This window comes from Carlito syrichta, unplaced genomic scaffold, assembly GCF_000164805.1.
Source record: "Carlito syrichta isolate Samal-C Ts95f unplaced genomic scaffold, Tarsius_syrichta-2.0.1 Scaffold311990, whole genome shotgun sequence".
Lineage (NCBI taxonomy): Eukaryota > Metazoa > Chordata > Mammalia > Primates > Tarsiidae > Carlito > Carlito syrichta.
The window spans coordinates 7,126-13,056 of NW_007256086.1; positions in this window are offsets into that span (position 1 = coordinate 7,126).

Here is a 5,931-nt window from a genome sequence, read left to right on the forward strand (position 1 = left end):
AAAATGCCAGGAATTATCTAGATAGTCTCTTTACTAGGCAACAAGGCGGCGGACTCCTGTTAAAACTGACCTACTTTTTCTTTTAAATGATTTTTAAAAGTTACCATCAATGTCTGTGTTTTGGAAGGTTAGAAACTCGTCTTGGGAAACTTTTTTGAGATCCACATTGTAGAACAGTAGAGCTGATCAGATTAGCGTTGTCATTTAAGGTGGCTAACCCTGTGGGCAGTTACTTTGGTAGCTGGGAAAGCTTAGAGCTCAGACAAAATATATACGCTTGATTTATATAAATAGCATGAAAATCTTTAGAAAAGTGATGGGAGATTACAACAGTATAAAGTGAAGTTTCAGGTTTTAATTTTCATCACAATTAAACTTCCAGAAGAAGTTGCATGCTGCTTATATTTCATTAAGCTTTTTGGAATCTTTGTATCAAAATTAGAGAAAGAGAAGTCTATTATGGCTGTGTGAGTGGGTGGTAAGAGAAAGAGAGAATGCAAAGGAGTAAATATGGGCAAACATTTTCCCACTCATTTCCAATTAATTAATTTGGAGGACAAAATTTGAAGCTTTAGAAATGTTTAAGACGCTTATGAACATTTAGAAAAAAGATGTCAGAGTAGCAGAGTTAAATCTCAGACTATTAAAAAAAATATAGCAGATTTATTGTACAGTTTGGAATCTTTTGCTATACAATTTTTTGTAATTTTTATTAGAAATTTTCATAGCTGTATCTTTTGAATATGAAGAAGTGCTTGTGTCAGTATTTTTAAAGGCTTTAAAGTCAGTCAACTATAGAAATCAGGCTTGCCGAATACATTTTTGGCACTGGCCACTCCAAAACGTTAGGTCCCAGAAAGGGCTGAGACAGTGATTTGGGGAAGGCTGACATAGCCTGTTTTTCTAGATCTAGAGATGTGCAGCAGCAAAAATGATCATGTACCAATCTGGGATGCCTCATGAAGTCAACCAGGCCCAGATGTGCCATAATCTGTTTCTATGCTTGGAGACTCAGTCCATGTTGCTGCGGCAAAGAGAACACTATGCTTATACAGAAGAAAGTAAAGTGCTTGGAAGTTATTGGAAACCTCGTCGTATTTCCACCAGACATAGAATGTATTTGCTGAAGACCATTAACGTCAGAACTTTCACTCCAGCTTAAAGTATATTGTGTAGTAAATGCTTCATTTGCATATTAAGGCTTTGACGTAAGAACATCGCTTTATTCCAAAACAAAAAGATGTCTCAGGTTTGTTGTATGGATTATCTAAAACTTCCATGTCCCAGAACTTAGCCTTTTCCTGTGAAATATTACTGCAGCCTTAATATTTTCATACTAGATCGATATTAGATCAGATAGTTTCATAGCAATATATATTATTTGTATGTTTTAGTTGTAACACAACTGGGAAATAAAAAGGTATTCTTTGGTAGATGTTTATAACTCAAGGATGACTTTTTATTTAAACTTTTCTTATTTTTGTACTTGATCATGTATAGTTTGTGAGTAGTAGCCACAGTACATATTTGTAAACACAATAGATTTTGTGAAACAGCATTAACATGTAGCTTTTACTGTTTGATATACCAAAATTAAATAAAAATCTGTATCCGATTACCTATACTGGGGCACCATTACCAAAATAATAAAAATCACTTTTATAATCTTGTTATGAAGTTTCATTCATAGATGAAAATATAGCCTAATACAGCGATTTATTTCAGCTGCTACTGTACATTCTTGAATTAGAATATTGCACTGTAAATATTTTATTTGGCCATTTTACATGTTAGTCTGCTTGGCTTTTTTTTTTTTTTTTTTTTTTTGAGTCAGGGACTCATCTTGCCACCCAGGCTGGCATGCAGGGGCATGCTCATGGTCACCACAGCCTCGACTACCTTGACTCAGGCAATACTCCCCCCTCAGCCTCCCCAGTAGCTGGGACAGGTCCACACTGCCTTGCCCAGCAGATTTTTGGGTTTTTTTTTTGGTAGAGATGAGGTCTGTTGCTCAGGCTGGTCTTGAACTCCTGGGCTCAAGCAATCCTCCTACCTTGGCTTCCCAAAGTTCTGGGACTAAAAGTGTGAGTCACCATACCTGTTTTTTTGTTTGCTTTTTCAATAGGCTTTCAGCATCCAGTTTCCTACAAAACTCTTGATCTCTATATTTTTGAATCTATAATTTTTGAATTTATAAGAACCAATACAGAAGTTACATTTCAATGGCAAGCAATCGAGCAAAATGAGAATTAATTTGCAATTCAGAAAGACTGAATAGATCGAGAATTTGAGATGCTAGTGTAATATTTCTGCTTCGTCTAAAAAACACAGTACACATTTCTTCCCCCCACAACAGCACACCAGTCCTTTCTCTGAATATTTCTTTCATTAATTTTTAAGGTACCTGTGCCTTAGTAAGTGCAATTAATGTCCAATATTTGGAAATGTTTTTCTGCTGACCTTTTTTGCTTGGTGAAAAGACTTCATGGGGTCCATGCCATGAATGTCTGGGCCTTCACCACCCAATACTCAGATGGCAGGGCCATGCAGGACCAAAGGCCTTTATTTCCTCTAGACTATGGCTCCTATTACTACAAAAACAGGAAAATAAATAGTGAAGTAAAAATTGCACATAGAGTCATTGATACTTTGGCTTGGGAATATTGCTTTAGCAACCCTAAAGTATGGCTATGAAATGGTTAAATGCTAGCTTTTTTTTTTTTTTTTTTTACCAGATGTACTACAATAGGATCTTGGAAATGTCCTACATTAAAAAACAAGTGAAGGAAATATTTTTATGGGAAAAATTCCTTTAAAAAATTATAATTGGGGTCAATTTTCACAAAATTGCACAGAAAAGTTGGATTCTACCCAATCAATCCAACAGAGTATAAGACTGGAGAACAGGAAGGGAAATGAACATGGATTTGGACATGAGACAGGCGTGGTGATTGGAAACTCGCAGAGGTTGTTTCTATAACCTCAAAACCCGTCCACTTTTCTGCACAAGAGCTACAGAAGTTAACAGGCTATTAACTCTCCCTTCTTTTGGCTCAGAGATGCTCACATACTCTCTGCTCTCTGGTTTCAGCCTATTATAATTTTCAGAAAACAGAAGAGAAGAAAAAAATACATTCAAAACATATTCAAGCAATTCCTTGTAACCTCGCATTTTGGAGGAAAATAATGTAAAGTTTGTTCAACAGATACAGGCAGGCTATAGGTAACAGCAGATGTTTGTAGTACCTCGATCTGCTCAGCTCCATACAGGCTTTGGGAAGATTGCAGTGGTCTTTACAAACGTTTTCTAACACGTTTCAGGTATGAGGGGAAGGAAAGGAACTCACATTGGTTGAACATTTAAGATTTTTGGACCACTGTGCTAACTCTCTAATGCATTACTACACAACAGTCTTCTTGCAAAGGAGACGATAAGATAAAGTGCCCAAAATGACACAGTTAGGAGTGTTCTCATCTGGATTTTTCCTAGCGATAAACGGATTCAAAGATTCTTGTCTTCATACCCTAGCTTAACCCTTCCTACCCTGCCCTCATTTGGATTTACGGGGTAATCCATCTAGTGTGGAAGGCCTAAGATGCTGAGAGTTTCACAAACAGGATACTTCCTTTATCACGGACACATTCCACACTGCATTCAGGGAGTAAATGACACTGTGCAGTGTGGGAAGACCCACGTGACTGCCCTCTTTTGAGTCTGAGAGGAGCTTATGCCAAAAAAAAGGTCATGTTTTGTCTTATCGTCCTAGAACCAGGATCATGGCCAGACCCATGGCTGTCTGCAGGCTGGTCCCGTTGCCCGGAATGTAGCCTGTCCAAATGACGGGTGCACCACACTGGGTGTTGGTCATGTGACCGGGCAGAACCTCTCCTCAGAGACCTTGAGCACAAACACTTTTCTCCAGAGGGAGAAAGCAAAATCAGGCACTAGATGGGCATTTTGGTGGGACACCTGCCTTGACATACAGGATGACCGTGGCTGCCAGAATGAGTTCGGGACCCCTCGAGGCCCGTTTTGGTGAGAGATGGGCGGCTGTATATTACACACAGTGTCACGGCTGAAGCCTAACAGCACTGAGACCCCTTCGGGTCAAGGTTCATAGTCATTGCACAAGTCTGAAAAAATCAGCCAGCATTTTGGTTTTTTCATTTTTAAAGTTTTGTTTTTATTCCGGTTTGCGTTCTTTTGTTTCTCTCTCAATGGATGACAGTTACAAAGTGTTTAATGTATATTTTTTTGTTTGTATTCCCAGCAAAATTTGTATTATTGCTCTGCCTACATGTATTTTTAAATACACACAATTTACAGTTTATGTAAGTAATTGATGTAAGTAATACAAACCCCATCCTGTTGCTTAATCTTTTCTTAAGCCCTATCCCTGTGTAATTCCATAACTTCGAACTGTTGCCTAATATTCCACCACACTTCCCCATCTACCCTCCTGGGAATTGATACCCAGATGACTTCCAACTGTATGAGCTCCCAAATGATGCTGCAAGGAACATCCTTGTGTGTGAGTTTCCTTGTGGACCTGTGTAGAATTTGTAATATATGCCATAGCCGTGTTTAGAAGTGCTGGGTCATTAGGTCCATGAGTATGTAATTTACATACTGAGTGTTCTCCAGGATGCCAAGCCAGACCATAATCCTGTCAACTGTGCCCGAGGGTTGCCCACCGACACATGGCATGACCTCTTTATTTTCAAATGAAATTCATCCTCTTGGGAAGGCAATGCATTAAACAGACTTGTTTTAATCAGGAAAAAAAGAGACATCTGCACTCATTTTTCAACTCTTTCTGTAGTCATTTCAGTGCTTACATCACATCTCCTGTATTAGATGGTATGTATATTCATTGAAAAGTGGGGGCTGAGTCTGACAATATATTTATTGAATAATATTGTACCTACTAGGAAAGCATGGAGGAGAAAGGGGAGTGAGTTCTTGTGTGCCTGTTTCTTGGCTCTGATGGGATCCTCACTCTTCCTCAGACTCAGTTTTCAATTGATACCCTTAATGTCTAATCTGTTTCTTCTCCCTGCTGTGGCGTTGAGCTTATTCGAGGTTTTTAGGTTTCTACTTGCTATGAAGCAAGAAGAAATGCCAACCCATACTTCTCTATGAAGTTCACAGAAAAAAAAGAAAAAAGAAGAAGCGCCAACCCAATGGCTTTCAATATTTTTCACCATAATCCATAGTATGAAATATATTTTATGACTTAATATATAACTGTGTATGTGACACGTGGTGCACACACACACACACAGTATTTACCATTGTTTTTCACGATGCAATCCAGTTTAAATTTTTTAATAAAAATGCACCACAATGAGATACTATTATACATTTATTACAGTGGCTAATTCTTTTTTAGATGGCAAAACTGATAATACCAAGTGCTGTAAGGATGTGGAGCTACTGGAACTTTCATGCATTGCTGGGGAGCATGTAAGAGGATACAAGATGACCTGCTCCTAGACCTTTATTCTACAGAAATGAGAACACAGTCACACAGAAGCTATACAAGAATGTTGATAGCAGCTCTACTCATGGTCACCCCAAACTGGACACAATTCAAGTTTCCTTCAAAGGGTAGTTGGCTCATTTCCTTCCAGGGTAACGTAGTGCACTCATAGAATTGAATCCTACTTGGCAATAAAAAGAAAGGGACTATCAAGACACACACGATGTGGATGACTCTCAAGGGAATTGTGTTAAGTGAAAGAATTCAGCCTCAAAAGTTGGCACACCATATGATTCCATGGATGAAGAGGGACATACACAAAAAAAACAATTATTTTTTGGCGGGAAGAGTCCCTTGTAGTACAGACTTCCCCTGCCAGGTAAATGTTCTAGGAACCCATTGGCATCAGTGTACCAGCTAGCGTTATTGTGAGAGGCTGCATTCAGCT